General features: G+C 34.4%; 1 protein-coding gene across 9 annotated transcripts in view; it reads left to right on the top strand.

Annotated features, from left to right (window-relative positions):
- The window catches only part of PPP1R9A (protein phosphatase 1 regulatory subunit 9A), a 261,326-nt gene that overhangs the window by 115,598 nt on the left and 123,006 nt on the right, over positions 1 to 22,722 (top strand). The window lies entirely within an intron of this gene.

Here is a 22,722-nt window from a genome sequence, read left to right as displayed (position 1 = left end):
ATTCACTTGTTTTTGGTGCTCGTACAACTATGCGATCATACTTGAGATAATTTGCTACTATCTTAGTATCTGGTAGGATTAGCAGGCAATATCTTAATTAAAGATACCAGTGATTCAAACAAAGCATAAAATGATGAGATTTTAGGACTGGGAGAATAACTACTTGAGCCCGTCTTCTTTCCTGTGGATTAGCAATGACATAGTGTTTGTAAAATAGTGGGACAAACTAGCAAACTAGGAAGAGGCTGAGATTGGGGACGTATAGTACAGGTAAATCTACTTCCACAGTTCCTTGCAAAGGTAAATAGTATCACATCCTTGTTGGGGAATTTTTGAGTTTTTAAATTTTGTATTTCCTGGGTACAACATCTAGTTGAATGTCTTTTATGTGGCAGTTCATAGAATGTGGCAAAACGGAAATTGTGAATAGCTTGGTACAACTCCCCTCTACTTTTGTTAATTTTAAGCGAGCACAAAATAGAGCATACAAAAAATGTTAGCTATCTAGGACTATTATTTTGAGTAGGCAAGATTTTCAAATAGCTTAAGATCAATATTTTTTTAAATTAAAAGAAAATATTTTATTATAAGAAAAATTACTGTAAAAAATACAAAAGTAATATAAACAAGAAGGAAATAAAAATTTTGTAGCTCTATTACCCAGTGTTAATTATTATTACAATTCGAAAGTAGATTTTCAGGCTGATTTACTCTGAATACATATACTTTTATTTTTTAAAGGGTCATATTTTATCTTCTTCTTATCTTTTCCCTACTTTAATATATTTTAAATAGTAGTCCATTTCATTAAGTATTATTCTGCAGTATAATTTTAATTGCTACGAACTATTATATTATGTGGGTCAATCCTAAGTGCATGTTTAATTTAAATAAATTAATTTTATTAACTAGGTTTATTATAAAAGAAATATGAATGTTCATGTTAAAGCCATGCTGTATTAACTCTTATTTAGGTTTTTAATTTCACATTAAAAATATTTGTATAAAACACACAACTTTTGCCTTACTAAAAAAAATATATAATCATTTTGATGTTTCAGAGTTTATATTATGAATTAATATTATTTTAATTATAGCTTCATATAAAGATACAGGCATATATAAAATATAACAGGATTAAAAAAACAAAAAAAAATAGGATTAAATTTGGATTTGGCTTTCTTTAAACATTTCATTGTATGTGTTTCCATGGCAGGCTTACTTTAAAAACCTGGATTTTTTTTCCAATAAGACGATGACAGAATTCTTCAAAATTAATGTCATTTTCTGTGTTTGACTTTGAGCGGTATCTTCTACATAAGAAACATTTGAAATTTCATTTAAAAATGATTACAAGGTAAAAAGGTCTCTAAAGTGTAGCCTAATTTTATATGTGCCCATAAAATTTCTTTTCTACTTGAGTGTCAGAATATGAGCAATACCCTATTCAGTAAGAAGAATTAAAAAGGTAACTGGGAGGATTAAGGCAAAAGAGAGTAAGACTATTAAGTCCTGCTCTGACTTTGGTAATAACCATTGCAAGGACAGGTCAATAGAATATCATCATCATCTTTATGAAAGCTCCTGAAATGGTCTGCCAAAAATACAAAGGCATGTTCCCAAATAATTTCATCCTCCTTCAGAGTCCATTCTCTGTGTAAAGTAATAAAATAGAAGCTATTGTGAAAAAATTTAAGCATATCATAATTAAAATTGTCTAAATATTTTTCCTAAAATTTAATAAACTTCTTGTTTGGAGGGCCTTTAACATGGAAGCATATACCAAGTCAACCCTTTTACCACTTAAACCAGTTTTGAGGGCTAAGTGGGTTAAGGAAGCACGTTTGAGGATCTGCTGTGTTTATTTTGTTGTTTCTTCCCACCATTCCCGGAATCTCATAATGGTAGTGATGGGTGTGAGTTGTTATATACATAGGCTAGGCAGGAGGACATCACCAAAACCACATTTGGTTACAATTGTAAACATTCAAAAATTACAAAAGAACCAGAAACTGTTTGAAAATGCAATTTACTCCTGATGGCTCTTCTCAAGCTTCACACAGTGATTTTTTTTTAATCTGTAAAATTCTATGTCTTCTTCAGTAAAATTATATCATTTCTAGAGGCCTGCACATAAATGTCATTACATGAAACCACTTTTATAAATCACATGGTAGGTAACTTAATCAGGTGCATCATTTCTGGTGGCACAAATTTCACAGAGAAATTTATGCCCTGTTTTTAGGAGGGTAAGGGGAGGGCAGAGAACTCTTCCTGCCTCTGTTAATTCTCAGTTGCCTTCAGCTCCAAATAATTCTTTCTCCAAAGTGGCATATTTTGGACTGGCGTATCCTTCAACCTACTGTCTCATGGTATAATTTTCTTATACAGAAATCTTTTAATCAACTCCAGTGAATTCTTAATTGAAGGTTAACGTGATACATGCAGATTGTTGTGGATACTAGTTAAACACTAATTACATACTAGGTCTGCTTGTGTAAATAAACCTCAAATTCAGTAACAGTTTATTTCTAAGGATCCTAATAAATCTCAGATTAAATAAAATTGAAGTGATGTAAGTGAAAGCATGTATCTCTGTACTTTGTATATAATAGTTTCATTTATTGTTGTACTTTACTGGTAAAACATTAATCATGTCCTATTAATCTATTTAGTACCTTAGGATTTTTAGGTATTTAGTTTTCCTCTAATGTTGAACTATAAATATTAAAAGTGTCAGATTGAGAAGACTAGTGGGTAAGGTAGATAAAACTTTGATTTCTTAAAAAAAATTCACATTTATCAAACATTCAAATAGGACAGAAAAGTATAAAGCAAGAGATAAATTGTTTTGTTAAATCTCATTTTCCAGAATAACTACTGATAAATTTCCTTTGTATCCTCCCAGAAATTGTATATGCATATGTAAATACATATATGTACTTTTTAATATAAAAATATTATACAAACATTCACACACCCACACACAGTTTTTGGCAACCTGAGCTTTAAGGTATATTGCAAGAATAGTCATTTGGTTAAAATTAAGCACAGTATCTCCAGCTTTACTGCCTGAACCCCATTGCCAGCATTACTATCTGTGACACCTTGAGCAAGTTATTTATTTAACATCCTGAGGGTCTCACTTTCCTCCTGTTTAAAATAGTTGACAATATTAATATCTGTCTCATAGAATTTACGTGAGCATTTCGTAAATTAATGATGAAAAAGTACTTAGTATAGTTCTGGCAATACAGAGCCATAGTATATTAGCTATTACTTTTCCATTTATCAGGGTATAAAAATTTATTTTATTCTTTCTAATATTTTCAGGTTATCCCATTTTAATGTTACCATAATTTATTGATCTGTCCCCCATTATGGGCCATTGAACTGTTTCCCTGTTTAATGTTAGTTATTGAAACAATGCTGCAAAGATTGTCTTTTTTTAAATAATTTTATACATTTGTAATATAAGTATATAAAGCCCTAGAAGCGTAATTCCTATGTCAAAGACTACGTATTTTAAATTTCCTTGGATATATTGCTAAATTGTCCTTCAGATTATGTGACTGCTTTTCTCCTATCTTCTCTAATACTAGACATTACTGATTTTTCAATTTTTGCTAATGTGATTGGTGACTGGTGATGTTAATTTTTATTTTAATTTATATTTAATAAATAGACTTGAATACTGATACATATTTTTTGGCTATATTTTTTTCCATGAAGAACATGTCTCTATAGCTGACTCATTTTTCTATTGGTCTATCGACGTTTTCCATATTGCTTTGTAAGAACATTTTATCTTTAAAGGAAGGAAATATTTGTCAGCCCATTTGTGCTGTAAATAATTTTCTCAGCTGGTTATTGACTTTTGACTAATATGTTTATGTTAGTGGCTTCTTCTCTTTTTGCCCATGATTATTGTTTTTTTAGAATTTAGTTTATTATTTTTAAATTTTATTTATTTATTTGGGAGGGTAATTTGGTTTATTTATTTATGTTTCGAGGAGGTACTAGGAATTGAACCCACCACTACCCTCTATGATTATTCTAATTTTGTGTATTTAGACTTACATATTTTTATTTTGTTACTGCGTTGAGTATTATGTCATTCTTAAAAACGTCTTTCATAGCATAGGATCACATTTTAGAAGATTTATTTATTTATTCCTTCAGCGCTTTTGTAATTTTATTTTTACCTTTAAATCTTTGATCCGTTGCAAACTTACCTTGGTATAAGAAATGAAGTAAAGATCTAGCTTTATTTTTTTCTTGGATGGTTAGCATATTTTACAGATACCATTTATTAAACAATCCATTTCCCTTTACTATTTTGAAATACTATGTTTCTCATATACTTTAGTTGCATATATATATGTATACACACACACACACATATATATGAGTTGGAGCTTTCTGAACTCTGTTTTGTTTCATCTGTCAGTGTACTATTTTACTAGTTATAAGCAGTCTTTATTATTATACATTTGTAATACTTTAAAATTGCTCTTATATCTAGCTACCCTTCTCCAACACTATTTTTGCCTAGAAGTTTCTAATTCATTCTTTAATGTGTATTTTTTCCTGGCAAACTTAAACATCTTTGTCATAGATAAAAATAAAAGGACCATAAAATTTGTAGGTTATTTTAAGTGAGGATCCATTGAGTTTATAAGTTCAGTAGAAATTAATATTTTAATATTCAGTGGGACTTAATTCCTGAGATAATCATAAATGCAGTATTTTCTTCCATTAGATTTTCTGTCATTACTGTTTATATATGAGAAAGCTTTCAGTTTATACATATTAGTTTTTAACCTGACTCCTTAATTATAATGTAGCTAATATTTTCCAGTTGATTTTTTGTCTTAGTTATATCACTTGCAAATTCCATCTAATAATCTTTCTAAATTTCCTTCTAATATTTATACCGTTTTTCAATGTTTATACCCTTTATTTCTTTTTCTTGTCTCATTTCACTGGATGATTCTTTCCAAAGTGCCATTTTACTTTCAACTTTTTTGAGTGAGTTTATTCTAAATGAACCTTTTGTGTAAATATACAGTTGGGTTTTAGTTTTTAATCCAGTCTCAAATCCTTATTCATTTAAATAGCTGAGTGCTAAGTAAGCAATTACGGTTATGACAAAAATGTTTGATCTTAATTTTACCAACTTAATTTGTTATAGTTTTTGTTTCCAGTTCTTCCTTTGTTATTTATACTTACTAGTGGTCTTTAAAAATTCAAATTATACAATCTATCTTTTTTAATTAAATAGACTATCTATTACCAACTTGTTACTGATATGAGGATATTAGTATACTTTGAAGGGTATCAGAATATGCTGTCCTCAAATATGCCGTTTTAGCGTAAGGGTTATTTTGAACTGAAGGCAAGTGAGAAACAACAGATAAAGGAGGAGCTCTTTGCCCGCCCCCTTTCTTCCTAAAAGCAGGGCATAAATTTTCCTTTGTAAAAGTGAAATAAATATCCTTTTGTACACATGCCCTCTCCCCAACTCCTTTCCCGTACCAAGAAGAGGACACTGATTTTTATCACTGGAGGTGACCTGAGTCTGCATAACAGACCTTTCTAGAGAACTATACCTTACATTTCTTAGTTACCTTTCTGCTATTTACCACCTCCAGCAGCCCTGAGCCCTTTTTTGTTTGTTGAGTCACTTCTCACAATTCATTACCCTTTGCTAAAATGGTTTATAAACCCCCAGGTGTAATCACTTCTTTGGGTTTTCACTTCTTTTCTTTGAAGGCCCTAGGATTTTAAAGACATCAGTAAAATGTGTATGCATTATCTCCTGTTAATATGTCTTCTGTCACTTTAATTTGTCATCCCCATTGACAGAACTTGAGAGTAGAGAAAAAAATGTTCCCTCTCCTACATCTTCCATTTCCTTCTTTGACTTCCTTGTCATTTTTTAAATTTTTATTTACTGTGTTGAGATAATTTTCAGAAAAAATGTAAAATCATGTCTTTTATACAGATTTAATAATAAATATGCATTAAAAAATGTAATTTACTCGTATGATACAAGGGAACCAAGTAGATGTTATAACAAGTTCAGAGAAAGCGAACATGACTTATAAAGTAGTTAATACTTCAGAAAGAAGCCAGTGAAATTCAGGAAAATGCTATTTCACTTCAGAAAAAAAAGAAAGTTTAGAATATGAGAGGGCCAAAAGCATAAGGCTGATCAAATTATTGTCATTTCATTCTGTAAAGCCACATAAACACACTTATTGTAGTTGTGCTGAGAATGTGAGTTTGTCTTCTCATTTCCTGACTTTTTAAGACATAGAAGTAAACATAATTCAGATGTGAATGTATAGGACCCAGTTAGAATGTATAGTTACTTTTATCCCACTGAAAATTGGTGATGTGTTTTGGATTTCTTTTTCTCTAATCAAGTATGGCCCTAATAATTTATTTAAAGATAAATACTCTACTTCTTAAAATACAACATTCATTAATTGTAACTCATTAGAAATTTTAGTCTCCTTATTACAATTTTAGTTGAAACTACAAATAAAATAAATGCCCTTTGTTCACAATGCTATTGAATCTCTAATGTGGCAGTCTCTTTGCTAGATCATGGACTATAATGCTTGAAGGACTGACTCATAGTTTCATGGGAAAAGTGAGAGAAACATGGTGAAATACTTATGGTAAAGGGGTAGGTGATCTAATATATTTGTGTTTCCCTTGGAACACTATTCTCCAGCATGGTTACAGGTGTGCTACCAAAACAGTAAAATAAAATAAAAAAGTTTCAAATAAGTTTAGCCAATCCTGGGCTTTGTTTTGTTGTTGTTGCTGTTGTTGTAGTCATCATTGTTGTTTTGTAATCCCAGGTCTTCTTTGTGGCTTTATTCTGATAATACTCATCATGAATGTAGTGTTTGATTTTTTCCCAGTTGTATTAGCCAGGAAATCCTTTTTAAGGCAACACCTACCAACATCCCCTGGAACTGAACCAAAGTCAACAGTTTGTAATAGAGAAAATAGAACTTGCGTGGAAGATGCTCCTAACTCCAGCTGTGTCAGTCAAGAGAGGTTCATAAATGAAGTAATGTCTACATGGAATCTTACAGGTTAGGTTGTTTGTAAGACAGGTAGAAGGATCATAAAAGGGAATTCTGGCTGTTTTAAATAGTTTGAGATCTTGAGATTGCTGGCGATACTAAGAATGTGTCAGGGAGAGGATGAGAAGTGAAAAATTTTAAAAGTCTTTTAAGATCTGTTATATTGTTGGAACTTTTTATCTCATGGCTTATAAGAAGCCTTGGAGGTTTTAAATTTGAAACAAACAAAAAAAATTTTGACTCTTTAAGCAGAGTAGAATCCTGATGAAATTCGAGTTTTTAGAAGAGTACTCTAGTGACAACTGGGGTAATTAGAGTGCTACCTGAGTAGTAGCTGAGAGTTGAATTGATAAGTAATAGTCAATGTAATTTATCAATGAGAAGAGCTTTTGTCGCTGGAAGGGAGGAAGAAGCTCAAGCTGTTTAAGGAGGTGGAATATACTGGGCCTATTTCTCTGATTTTTCCTTAAGAGACTTAAATGGTGATGTCCTTATAAGAGTCTCCTTTTTTTTTTTTTTTTTTTCTTTTTTGAGCCATGGCATTCTGTATTACATGCTTTCTAACTTTAAATTTTGGAAGTTTTACTGAAATTTATAAGTACTCAGAAAACACTTTGCAATTAGGGAACCTTAACATTAAAGAGGATAAGCTACACCCGTAATTGCCTGTGTTCATGACCAAACTTTACTTTTTTGAGGATTAGGATTTGAGGAACCTAATGGACAGTTATTCCTCTTCTCTGATAGAACTAAACCACTTGTGAGATAACTTGACAAAGTTATAGCTGTAGAGATTAAAGTTCCCGTAGTAAAGATTGGGTATGAAGGTGTACCTGAGGTTGTGGGAACATCGGTCTTCCTGAATTCTGAACTCCAAAATTAGACTTACCCACTCAGTTCCTGCTGGCACTGGAAAACACCAGGTCTCTCCACCCCAGAGAAAGCCCTAAAAATTACAGCACTGAGGAGCAGACCAGAATATAGGTTCCTGCTTCCAAAGGAGAAGAGCAGTCACACAGGCCTTGTTTCTTATCCGTAAAGGATCAGCCAGATAAGTAAAACATTTTTATCTGAGTGGTGTGAAAGTATGAGGGGGCCTCATTTTGATGCCCCTTCCCAAGAAAAATAAAGCCAGGGGAAAAGTGGTTCCATTTCTCCCAATCAGTGACCCTGCTAAGACTGGAAACCATTAATGGAATGGTAGTATTCTACTTTCAAATAGCAGATTTTTGTCAGTGTAGTTTTGGAATTTCAGAGGTGAAAGTGATCTTGGAGACCATTTACTTCATTCCACTCATTTTTACAGATGAGGAAAATGTGGACCTAAAAGGTCAACTTTCTTAAGATAACACAAGTGAAGGGCATATCTTCTGAGTCAGTATACTGACATCAATTTATAAGCAGGAATGCTAATGTATTGCTGTTTCAAAAGAAAATTAAGTGAATTTCATTTCAATTTTTGTGCAGAAAACCAAAATATGAAAATAATTACAACAGTAAAACAAATTCGCAGTCGAGCTACCTTAAAACAATTACTGTCATTTTTACATATATTCTTTTCAAAAGCTTTTTAATGCATAAAACTTATATGTGAAATATAACTGTGACATCTAAATTGGAATCGTCTTCTGAGGAGGGCACATTTTGGTTCATATGAAAGGACTTGTATTTTGGTCCTTGGGCTTTTTATAGAAAACTGTTCTGAAGGAATACAAGGTAGTATCAAGAATACTCTATAACACATCTTGAAATTACTATTTTAGTATCAGGCTTGATTAACTGTGTGGTCTTGGATTGCTTCCCCTGAAACTAAAGTAAGGGAGTAGATCAGATAGGGCAAATGTTTCTTTTGTCCTTCCCCTAACTTGAACAGTAAGCACTGATTGCCTTCAAGATGCTGGGAGATGGCTGAACTTTGCCAGCATTATTCACCTGGTTAGTTCCCCAGAGAATAAAGGGGAGCATCCTGTGTGGTGTTTATTTGTATCCCCATTTGCACAAATGCCAAGATTCCATCCGGTTGTAAAATTCTGTGATTGTATACTTTAGAAGCTAATTTTTTTTCTGAATTAAACTAACATAATTTTACTGAGTTTTAAATAGTTATATTATTCAGACTGATCAGTATGCCATACTTATCTAGAGATGTAACTCAGGGGACCAGTTCTTCTGTTTTTCACATGATGAAAAAAAATCATTCCACATAAACACAAAAACAGCCCAGAAAACTTCAACCAAAGCATAGTATTTAGTTTTTTCTCAGCATGAGCAGTAATTTTCCACTGAGCAGACCCTCAGCCAGATGTCTGAAAGGAGAGAATATACAGCCGACTTTTCCTATAACATGTTCTCAGAACTAAAACCAGAGTGTTCCAGTAACTAAGCTCTCTTGCATAAGAAGTAGAATTTGTATCTTTGTTATTGAGGATCAAGGCTTCTGTAGTGTTTTAGTATTGAAGGTCAAAACTTTCAAATATTTCTTTTAGTCAGTGATACCTTAACTGTAAAGCATAGTTTCTAACTGCTCAGCACATACATGCTTATTATATATTATTGTAAAAATCTGAATATGATTCTATTTTGCATTTAAAATTTACAAACCAGGTGGTCTTTTTGTTCCTCAGTCTCATCATCACAAACATCAGTTATCACTATATAAATTAATGCTGGAAGTGCTATGAAAATATATTTTAAATTAATATAAAACCAGATAAACTTGCTTCTGCAGTATCTGGAAACACTTAGGCTTGTTAATCATTAAAGATTTGGTAATGAGTATTTTTTAAATGGCATTTATTTGCTAACACTACATTTTTTTAAAAGCTAAAAAAATTTAAGGAAAATAAAAGTCATTCATAATTCTAGTACCCTCTATAATTATTATGTCTATATGTATATACATAATTGGGATCATTTATAGTCTGTGTATGTATATTTCTGTGTGTATATACATATGTGATTTTATAACCTTTTCACATACCATATATTTGAACATTTCTGTGTGATTAAATAAACTTAATAGAACATGTTGATTATGGTATATCTGTAAGAATCAGTGTATTCCACCTTTTGGATATGTCATTATTTATTCATTCTTCCTTTTTTGATTTTAAATTGCTTTGGTTTTTTCTACTTTTGTAAATAATACTGTGATTAATGTCATTGTACCTACATTCCTGGATAAATATAATCTATGATTTTATTAGATTAAATCCTTAGAATCTTTTAGGTCAGTTGATACTAAAGTTTTCAAGATTTTTAACATATTGCCCTCTAGAAACTTATAGCAGTTTACTTTAGCCATAGTGTCTTAGAGTGACAGTTTGTCCCATTGCCTGCTTTTAAATCTTTATAGATAAAAAAAGGACTTTCATAATTTTCATTTCTTTAGTTCCTAGTAAGTTTGATTTTTTTCTGTTTATTTATCGGACCTTTGCAGTTGTAGAGTGATGTGTTGTTTATTCTACGTAGGGGGTGCTTATTTTATATTTTTGTGTTTTTAATCATGCTTCCTCTACTAAAGCTGTATGGCATGAGGGAAGGGGCATGTACTTTTAATTCAGCCAGACCTGGGCTTAGGTTTCAGTTGTCACATATATTTTTCATGTGTCTTTGGGTAAACTACCTGTCATCTCTGAACCTGAAGTTCAGTGATCTGCGAAATAGGACCATTATGGGATTCAGATGATCACTTATCAGAAGAGTCACTCAGTGATAGCTACAATTATCTTACTCTTCCTCATCTCCCCATTGTCACCTACCTGTCATTTCTCTGTTTAGATATTTTTGAATGCATTTAAAGGAAAAGTCCTTCCGAGTCTTCTGTTTACCTGTAAACACAGTGGGTCGCTTCTCCTCATGGTCCACCAAATGGTCACTGTTAAAATTTTCTTTTCAATTCTTATGACGTGGCTGATAGGCAGACATTTACATTATATATATTGAGGAAGAAGTGGAAAGAGTCAGCAGTGGAACAGGCCCAACCACCAGAGGACCAACTTTTTCTGTCCTGTGTCTAATACTATTTTTGTGAAGGACTGGTTCCCTGTGTTTTATTATTATGCTGCCTGTAGCTGCTGCCAGAATGTCAGTGCCTTAAATGCCAGAGCTTGTAGTGGAAGCCAGCAGGGTAGAGCAGAAGAGTGAGGAAGGCTCTTTGCTCATGTTGCCAGCTTATCTGGAAAGCTTGAACAACTGAGTGAATGAATGGAGAACCTGTTCAAGGAGTTTAGTTACAAAATTTCCAAATGAAATGCATTTGTAGGACAGGCTCCCTTATAAGGCACTTCCATCAGCAAACATCTGTTGAGTAGGCACCCTGTGTCAAGCACAATGCCAAGTGAAGGAGATGTAATAGAGAATAAGACTTTTGTGTTGAAGATGCCAGATAGTGATAAAATTTAAATATGTAAAATATTATTAACAAATAAAAGGCGGGATATAAACACTAAGTGATTGATTGAGGGTCAAGGAGTTCTGGAGAAAGAAGTGACTGCAATGTTGGAGGACATTGTCCTGATGAGGCTTCAGAATACTCAAGAAATTGAGTTCTATACTTTGAAACAGTGTTTTTTGTTTCTTCCAAAGTCTAAGGATGAGGTACATTCTCCTTTGTATTAAACTTTTCTTCTAAGCCTTCAATGAAGTCAGTTGATTCTTAAGAGACAAACGTTTGAATACATCAAATTTAGGCACATGACACACACATTTACCCTCTCGACATTGGTATGGCAGGTGGAGACAACATGGGAACAGGTTTTGGTAGACTTGATCTCTTACACACTCTATTTTTGGGTCTTTCTGGTTTGAGAGAGGATAGGCATCAGCAGATGTAGTTTCTCGTGATAGACCATCATGACCAGAACACAAAGCTGTAAGAGTGACTGCTGGATTTTAATCAGTGAGTCTGCACAGTTATGAGACATTAGGACCTTAACTGACCTATTACCACTTATGGACAGATATTACACTCAAGGCTACCAAAGGAGCCAGCCACTTTTAATATTTTTATGTATTTAAATCCTCTGCCTAACCACAAATGAAATAAATACTTTTATATTCTTCTTGCCAGTCTCTCATTTCAACCAGAGAACCTGATATTTGATATTATATCTCTCAAATGTTACACTTTCATAACCAATAAAGCACATTTTTTTTATCCTTGATTGACCTATTCCTACCAATACACTTTTAAATTAGCATTTCAAAATACATTTAAAAAGCAGTCAGTTCTACCAAACTGACTTCTCTTGTCAATCACACTAATCTGATCAAAAGGGGAACATTATAAAATTTCTTACCAGGAGCTAACTGGCCTCTGAAATAGGAGGGCAGTGGTCTTTTTGGTATTATCCTCAGTAGGATATAAAATTAACTTTAATAATAAGTACTCATTTTTGGTAATACTTGATCTCTGACATAAATAATCATTAAGACTATGTTATTGTCATCTCTTCTAGAATACAGCCTTGCAAATGATTATGCTAACTGAATTTTATTGCAGGTTTTTTTGGCTAATGAATGGCCACTAAAATAATCCCAACCTGTGCATATATGAAGAGTTCTTTGTTTTGAAGTTGTAAGTTTTATTTTAAAGCTTTTTATAATTGGGGCTCCCTCTTGCTTATGAAGATCACTTTCACTTGTTCAGAAGCAGGCCTGACTTACGATACTGTCCGTATAGAGATCACTGACGATTACAAAAGACCCATTGCTTTTAGGACATTGTACTGCTAACAGTAGATGGTATTGATTGTGGTAAATATTTCACAAGATACACTTTGATCAAATCATCATGTTGTTAAAAAGATACAGTTTCTATTCGTTAACTGTACCTTAATAAATGTGAAAAATAGAAACAAAACTAGTAAATGGTAGAAAGAGGAATAAGACTACTTACTCTATTTGGTTAGAAAATGTGATCATACACATATACAATAAACAATGTATAGCATGTGGTAAATTCTAAAGGAGAGACCCCAGGAAAGGTGAAAAAGAGTTTTGCAGACATGTAACAAAGTAGTAGCATTTTTTGTACCATAAGGTGAGTGAAAGGAAGTAGTGCTAGGTGAAGGCTGGCAGGGTAGGCCGGAGTCAGATCTTAGAAAATTCTGCTGTCCTAAAATATGTGAACTTTATTCCTGAGGGAGTGGAAAACCCTAGGAGGCTTTTAAGCATGCCTTCCGTACTCTACCCCTCGCCCCCAGAAAGTAATATTTGGTCATTATACAGAATTGGAAACCACAGAAAAAGTATGCAGAAGAAATATAAAATCACTCATGCATTCATTCTCTGTTTCTGTTCCCCACCCCAAGCCCATCTCCCAATTCCACTGTAGAGGATGGGAGACACTACAGTTTTGCTTTGAGGCCCTTTGAATTTGAGGTGTTGTAAAGGCATTGAACTGGTCCAGAAGTGTGGGACCAAGGACCAAGTAGCATCAAGGACCCAGGTAGCAGTAGTTACTGCATCCTTTTCCCTGATTGCAGAGCAGTCACCTATTTTTAGCTTAGCTTTGCTGGCATTTCTTTTAAGAAGCATCATGGTTAACATAGTATTTACAAAGTCATCATTTCTATTACAATATATATGAGGTCAAAGTTAGTGTGATTCAAGGGTCATTGATCCCCCGATTGACCATTAATCCTATGATAATGGAAGTAATGTCAGCGTTCACGTCAAATACACCAAGAATTAATGTGATAGCACTGTCCTCCACATGTTTTGACAAAAATAGCCCATTATCTTGTTTCCTGTAAAGCACGCCTGCCCTTTAGTTTTGCCTATAAATAAGGGAAGAATGGGACAGATACCATTTGTAGATGTTGCGTATGTTGACATTTTCATTGATGATCCAGAATCGGTCAATTACATTTGACTGTAGTTCTTGGAGAAGTCTAAATGGAAGGGACAATTTGTTTATAAGAAAGCAGAGTCTTTTCTACTTTGTGGGGTAGCATGATTAATTTAAACATTGGATCACAGCTGTACAGACTGTAGTAAAGTTTCTGTTGCATCCAGACTTAGGTGTACAAGCTCAGCCTTGTACCATAGCATCAGCGTCCTCATATATATATGCATTCTCTAACAATTGCTTATTTGTGTTTCAGTCTTGTTTTTCTGTTTTTTTCCACCATGTGATGTCTGGCCTCAGCTTGCATAGTTAAAAATTAAGCGTATTCTACTCATGACCTTTACAGAAATTAAAATTTTCAGTTGATTATGTAGGTCTCAGTTGGTGCTAAAAATGCTTGGTAAAACAATTTTTTAGCTCTATTAGCATTTGAACCTGTTGGAGATTTTTAAAAAATTATGCAACCTTTGCTTTTATTATTTGACCTCTGGTAAGAGGGGGTAAACCTCAAGTATAGGTTCTCTCATCTAGAGACCAGCACACTCCTGAAGTTTAGGGCTTCAGACAGGCCTTTACTTTGCATGATTTCCACATAATTTCACCCCAGAAATTTAGCAGAGTTAGGTCTTTTATTGCTGTTGTCATTCACGTGCCTCTGTTGTCCTGGCTGACCTTGGAAAAGGAGCTCCAGCTCTCAGTGCCTTGGTTTACTCAACGTTCCTTCTGAGACTGATGATGCCTCTGCTCTTGTTGCTTCCCAGCCCCTGTGCAAGGGCAGTGCCTTCTGCTGTCATGTGCACAACTGGCCGCTCCACCAGGGGCACTTTGGGGAAAGTCTTTTAGTACATTGCAGGCCTAGGCTCCCTCTAAGTCCTCTCAAATGGGTGAAGGTAGAGGATTCCTAGGACTTCTAGCTCATCTCTCCTTCCAATTTTGGTCCCCTCTGATCCTCTTCATAAACTCCCATTCTCTTTCAAGTTTAGAGCATAATGAATTTTATTCACACAGTAGACCATATGTCACAAAGCTGTCCCCACATGCTTTTATCCCACCTCTTAGCATTCATTTACCACTCCAGCTTCAGCCATATCATATTACTTCTTGGTCCATAATTCTGTTCTTCTCTCTCATTCCTTCCTTGAACATGCTGTTCTTTTTCTCAGCGTGCCTTCCACATGCCTTCCCTCCCCCATTTATTATTTGCTGATGGTAACCACAGCTGGCTGAAGTCTGTGCTTTTAAGATCTCTTTGGAAATCCTTTCTTGTTCACTATTCCTCCCCTCTTTCTCAGGCAGGCTTAGATATCTCCACTGTATGCTCCTGGAGCATCGTCCTCATCTCCGTTCCAGTTCTTATGCTGGTTAGGGTCACAGATGTGAGATGTCTGACCACAGTGCCAACCACTGAGCTGGTGCTCACTAAAAAAAATGAAATAAGAATCAGTGGCTCAAGAAGGAGAGGAAGTGAGAAGGGTAATTTTTTCTGCATCTACTGTCGTCATTCATGGACTCAGTAGTTAGAGAAGCTTGTATTGCCAGTTTTGATTTTTAGAATAGAATGTAAATTAAATGGAAATTCTCTGTGGATTAGATTTTTTAAAAAGATTTATTGCTTAAGTATCCTGTTTTTTAGTCTCTAAATCATAACCATTTTACATCAAGACATGGTACATGCATGTGTGTGTGTTTCAATAAAACTGAAAGTTTTAAAGTAAATGTATACTCTTACTGATTGTAACGAACACTGATGTTTTCTATTCTTTTCTATTTAACTTTCTCAATGCTATTCATTACCCATTAGATTGATTTTACAACCCCTATAGGTCACAGTCAGCACTTTAGAAACCACTGCTCTAAATAACTGCAGTTTGCCCTGTGATGAAAACTTGGAGTGTTGGTGTTATCAGTCAGAGTTCAACCAGAGAAATTGAGCCAGTAGGAGACATATATTAAGAGATATATTGCAAGGAATTGGCTTATGCAAATATAGGGACTGGGTATGCAAGTTTGAAATCTGTAGGGCAGGGCATCAAGATGGGAGGGAGGGTGGAACTCTGGAATAGGCTAAAGCTACTGTCCAAAGGCAGAATTTCTTCTTCCTCTAGGAAGCCTCAGCTCTGCTCTTAAGACCCTTCAACTGACTGAATGAGGCTCAGCCCGATTATCTTGGGTAATCTCCCTTACTTAAAGTCAACTGATTTTGGACTTTAATCACATCTGCAATATACCTTATAGTGACACCTAGATTAGTGTTTGATTAAATAACTGGAAACTGTAGCCTCATCAAGCTGGCACATCAAAAACCTGTGACAGTCGGTGTAAGGAGTCTGGTTGTCAGCCCATTCTATTATCTAAGGAGTAGGAATCAATTTTAGTTCACCCAGCACTTGGATGCTTTACATCTCATTCCTTTCTTCTGCTGTATTAAAGTTAACCTTCTTGAGATCCTTTCCCACTTGTTTGGCTGGCAATTTTGTCTCATCCATGTTTTCACATTTTCTTCCATCACCCTGGGTAAACGCACAACTTTTGAGAGGATTACAGAGTTCCTTGTGTTAGGAGGCCTTCTGATTTTAACCTGCACTGTTACTTCTCATGGTATCCTTGAACAATCAGTCAAGTTCCCTTTTACTTTGTTTCCAGATAAAACCTGGGGCGTACTCCTCTCAAGGTTCCTAAGACCTCATTAGTGTTGAGTTCTCGTGATAACCCTTAAGCCTCCCATCAGAGATATGATCTCCATTGGAGGCTTTGCACAGGGAGTGTAAACTGTACATGAAGAACTTCTTTACCCTAGGAAAGCCTTTCTCTCTCCAGCCTCAAACCCTGTTTGGCGTGGCCAGTGGTCCCCTTTCTCTTCTTGAACTTCACTCTCCACACATGCCGTAGAACTCCCCTCCGTTTACCTATTTAGACAATTTAGAATAATCTCCCTCCATGGGCTGTTAGAAACACAGTGCTGGCACTGGTAGTGAGAAGGAGCAAATCCCAACTGCCAAGACAAATGCTAGAACAGACTCTGACTTACTAACTCATCCTGTTGCATCTATGCAAGAGTATTAACTTCTGTAAATGGGAAGTCAGTTATTTCTCTAAGGCGATTACCCCACCCCCACAAATGGTGTCAGTTGGTGCTAATTAGTTCAGTTTTTCTGTGATGAAGACATCTGTCCAGTGGGAACTGGACCAAGGCCACCAATTTATTTCATGCTGGCCACCAGTTGTCAGTTTGTAAAGCATATGTCTCAGATTTAACCTAAAAGTCTGGCTGAGCTGAAAGAGAACATTGCTGATTTCTCATGGATGTGTTGAATTGTTTATTATAATTTGAGAAATACTATGAAAAACATGAACATCAGTAGAATTGGCCAGTTTTCTGTTAAACTGTCTCCTTAAAAAACTCACTAATTTAGACTTCACTGTCTTAGAATTTGTCCAAATTTAGAATGAGCTGTTTGTATTTATTTATGATGAGATTTCTTCCTGATTACTTTAATGGCATAAACTGCTTTTGCAAGGACATATTAAACTTACTCTTAAAAGTTTTCAGGTGCTTTAACAATATATACTTGCAGATAATTATACTACTTATAATTGAGTTCTATTTTGTCAAAATGAAGAGATACAGGACCTTCTAATCTTTTTATTTCATTGATAATTTCTGTATATGCGACCTTAATGAAACTCCACTTATTTTGAATTATTCTTTCATAAAAAGTTTTCTTATATTTAATTATCTTTCCACAGAGTCAACCATAGCTATTCTAAATTTGAAGAGTTTTCATCCTCCATATTTGGTTGTTGATTAGCTGCAAGTATGAAGTGGTTGGTGCCACTGATAAGACAAAAATATGTTTGATTTTATCATGGATTTTATATACATCCTATGTATATGTCTGGGGACATGAAAATTTATAACACTCCAGTGATGCAAGAAAAACACTCTCTAGATATGATTATCTTCGTTAGATGTCAAAACACTAGTTTTTGGAGCCAGAAAATACTCTATTTTAAGGGCTTTGTGGTAGTTAAGTTCATGTGTCAGTTTGGCTGGGCCATGATGGCCAGATATTTGGTCACATATTATTTTAGATGTTTCCATGAGGGTGTTTTTGAATGAGATTAACATTTAAATTGGCAGACTTTGAGTAAAACAAACTGGCCTCTGTAATATGGGTGGGACTCATCCAACAGGTGAAGAAGGCCTTTGTAGTAAAAGAGTGACCTCCCCCAAAGCAGAGAGAATCCCTTATGCTTGAACTGCAACATCAGCTTTTCCTGGGGTCTCCAGCCTGTCACCCTGCAGATTTTGGACTTGTCAGCCTCTCTAATCTCATGAGCCAATTCCTTAAAATAAATCTAGTTTAATATAAATACAAATACAGGATATGTTTTATATTTTATTCACACACACACGCACGCACACACACCTCATTGGTTCTGTTTCCCTGGAGAACCCTGACAAACATAGGCCTCTTTGTGTTGCCTTTTGACTAGTCTGCTCTCCACCTCCCATTATGTAGAGTATTTTTTTTTCACTTCCTGTTCTTTAGTTATCCATGAAAACACCAGACTTACAATTAGTGAAATATACCTTTTGTCCTTATAACTTCGTCTTTATTAGTTATTCTCATATATACCATGTGTATTGTTCTCTGTGCTTCAAAATTCCTCATGTTAAAATATGAAAAGAGGGTACTCTCCTCACTCTTTTCTGCCTTACTTACCAGATCTGTTAGTACAAGAGTGAAAAATCACTTGTGTAAAGTTTTATGTTGTCTGTAATTTACTTCCAATTATTTCAGCATACACATCATAATATTTATAGGTATAACTTTGTTTTAGGAGCCTTTAGTTAGCATTCCAGGTACAACAATCATGACTCATCACTCTAGGATTAGTATTTGAAAGACCTTAATTAGAAGTCCATACTCCAGAGATATGTACTTTAAATCTGCATAGGAAGGTTTATTAATGTTAGTTAGGAATGTTACAAATAATTGGTGAAATGAGTGATGTTGAAAATGTGTGGATTGGTTTCAGAAATATTTTATGTTAATGGACTTTGAGTCAAGCAAGCTTAGTTTTTGGAGTAGCACTTAATTCTGGTACTCATTTGGTCCTGTTTTCTAAACTGTAGGATTCTGTTGAGGGATCCAGTTAGGTGGTTAGACACATCCTACAGTAGAATATTGTCACAACTGCTTTAAGTATACCTTCACGCAGGTTACTTGTCAGAGGAACTAAAGGACAGAAATCTGGGACTTTACCAAGCTTGCAAGATAGAGCTGTAGGTCTGTCTTTTCACTTTCCTGCTCATCAATGTTTTTATATGCAGGAGAAAACTCTCACCTATTTAGAATCTCTGGAGACTGCCAACTCTTACCTCCGAATGCCTGATGATTATGAACTCCAGTTTGGCTTATGTCAGTTTGCAATAAGAACCCAACATACTCCCTGACACACCCTAAGCAATCAAGAAACTGTAATTCTTCCTATTATAAATCAGTGGGGGAAGAAAAGGAAACTGAAGTTGTATGCATCATTCTAAGGCTGTCAGAATCCTCCTTTCTGAAGATGGTTTATCACAAAATTTGTTTTTAAAACTTCATGATATGAACTGTCTTCTCCATACTTTCTTAGTTTCAATTTAGAGTCTCTTTAGCCAAGCCACTAAAATCATGTGAAGGTGAGTTAAAGTTCTGCCAAGGAAGCTTGAGATAAGTGGGTCCCGATTGTGGAAGCCTGTGAATGCTGGCTAATCTCCAGGAGCACGCTGTGCCAAGTCATCATCTGAAACACAGCTTGCTAGAACCTGGAACATTTTCCATCTTTGATGTGTCAGGAGATGAAGCAGAACCCAGATGACAGGCAGAACTGAGACCTTATGGAAGACTTGTGGGAGATTCCTTCCAGTCAATATTTACAGAAAATCCTGAATTCATTTTGACCTGCATTGATTAAAGAAAATGTGTCATAAGGAAGTAAAGGAAATAGGGTGTTGTTTTTGTTTGTTTTTTTTTTCTTATTGTTGAAAAACATGTTGCTGATGTTTTGGAAAAGTGCTTTAGCTCAAACTACTAGAAACGTGAAAAAGAATGATTCTAGTTGAAATCTTACAATAAGCTAATTTTAACTTTATTTGTTTTTCATAGCCTTGGGTTGCTGGGTCAGAAATGTCATTGCTAACTGTATCTGTAAACTTGTTGCCCCTAAAAGCCTGCCTCTGCTGCAAAGCAAGGGATAAGGTCTTGTTTTGTTTCCTTTGATCATGGAATAGAATATCGCTTGTTGGCTCTGAAACAAGAAGTCTTAAATTTAAACATCCTTTTGTTTGCTTTTCTCAGTGAAATAACACAGGAACAAGGTGAATGTGACTGAGCATGTATGTGTGTGTGTGTATATATATATATAGACATCTTGAATGGTGTTGAATATTACGACCCAGAATGCTGTTGGCCTTTAGTTTTTGCATTTTTGCATTATAGTAGTATCCATGAAGGGACTCTGATTGTTATTTGATTAATTAACTATCCTTATATTTGCAAAGCAATTATGGTAATATGAATTAAAATAGAACAACTATTTTAAGAATATTGAAAGAATCATGACCATGTTGGCAAATGAAGAGACCTTTATGTAGGTCAATTTTCCTTTCATCTCTGAGGTTCTTCCTGGTCAAGGCAAAACAAAGCCTGGCAGGTGATGAGCCATTGTGTAATGATAGTGCATTGCTCTGGACACAGGAAGGGATTTTGGCAGGCCAGTCTACAGTATCATACGTAATTAGTCTTGTAGGTTTTTGTTCCAAGGGCATTAAGCATCATAGTAGATGAAGTATTCAAAAATTGGGAGTATGAGATACGTGTAGGTATCTGGGGAAATATTGTTATTTCTCATGTTACCCTGGGAAAGCTGTCCCTCCCTCCACATTGAACCCAGCTTGATTATATAGATTCTCATTTCATTCTCAAAGCAACCTTATATGGTAGGCATTATTATTATCATAGCCATTTTGTAAATAATGAAACTTAAGCCTAGAGTGGTTTTATAATTTGGCAAGAGCTACATAGCTAGAGAATTTAGGAGATCTTAAACTAACATTGGGATTATACCAATTGAGAATGTATTTATACCTATATGTGTATAAATAGAGACCCGATAGATCAATAGATACATATGGATATAGATCTGCAATGTGCTTTTTTGGTTTAGTAATATATATATTTCAGAGCCTTTCATGTCAGCAGAGAGATCTTTTTAATCATCACATGAAATTACATGTTTGTATGTATCATAATTTAGTAAGACATTTTCTGTATTATTGAACATTTAGGTAATTTCCCATCTTGGTCTATTACAGGTAGTCTGTAATGAACTTCTTTGCACATATATCTTTGTACACACTTGCAAGTATCTCTGTAAATACTTAGATATAGCATTATTGGATGAAAGGCATTTACATTTAAAATCTTGATAGCTATTCTCAAGTTATGACTTTTTCCCTCCTTTTCCAAGAGTATTCTTTTTCCTGTATCTTCACAAACATTGGGTGTTGCAGTTTTTTTCTTACTGGTGAATGTATGGTATTTCCTTGTTGTAATTTACATTTGCTTAATTTTTAATGAAGGTGAGCATCTTTACCTCCTTTATTGAACATGAGTATTTCTTTGTTGAATTCTCAGTTTCCTTTTCCCTACTTTATATATGCAGTTGTTTAAGTTGATAAAGCCCTTCTATATATGATAAATACTCATATTTCATCTTATATTTGGCAGTATTTTCTCCTAATTAACTTTTCTTATAATTTCATTATTATAAATATTGTGACCTAGAAGTTTTTGGCATTAATTTTTAATCAAATCATTTATTCATTTTCTTCAGGATGTCTAGGATCTGTGGCTTTTTAGGAAGGTCCTCTCCAGCCTGTTATACATTGTCCCATATCAAAAGGACTGTCCAAGAGAATACCATAAGCCTAACGATTTAAGAAATGTATTAGAAGTTTCTATGGAAGGGGCATAGGAAGCATATTTTATGAAAAGGTTAATTAAAAAGGTACAAAGCCCTTTGAAATGTACCCCTTAGAAATGTGTATTTTGAAACAGAAATGCTTACTGTGTTGGAGAAATGTGGTAGAGACCAGTGAATGGCACAAGGCTATGAAAACATGTTGAGAGTCAGGAAGAAAAACAGTTATCTATTCTGGTACAAAATTTAAAAATGACACAATTTTGAGAAATATATACCACTGGGAACCACACTACATCTGCTTCTATATATGCAATATATATTTCTGGTTTATAGTTGCCATTTATATCATGTAAGAGTTGCCAGTTTTCCAATAATATGAATGTAAAGCACATCTGGACTAGCAAAGCCAGCTTTGGAGGCAATAGGGTTGATTTCTTTCATCTCTGACCTTCTGTTCCGCTTTCTATTTTTAATCCCTTTTTATGTGTGTGTTTTTTTTTTAAACTGCTCACTCATAGATTTTAAGATTTTGGAGGACATGACAAAGTTTTGTCAGGCACAGTTTAGATACTTTAGAATCACTGAATTTAATTGAAATGTCAGTTTTATTATGCAGATTAATTTGGCTTGATGAATATTACATTTCTTTTAAGTATTCTTCAGTGTATTAAGTGAGGGACTGTATACCTATTTCCAGTTACTTTTCAAATAAAATAAACATTTCAGCAGAAATAAGGACAATTAAATTTCTTAACAGCTATATCTAAAAACCACATTTAGCAGTCTTTT

Source organism: Camelus bactrianus, chromosome 7 (genome assembly GCF_048773025.1).
Source record: "Camelus bactrianus isolate YW-2024 breed Bactrian camel chromosome 7, ASM4877302v1, whole genome shotgun sequence".
NCBI classification, from domain to species: Eukaryota; Metazoa; Chordata; class Mammalia; order Artiodactyla; family Camelidae; genus Camelus; species Camelus bactrianus.
Note: the sequence above shows the minus strand (reverse complement) of the source record. Positions and strands in the feature narration are given on the sequence as shown.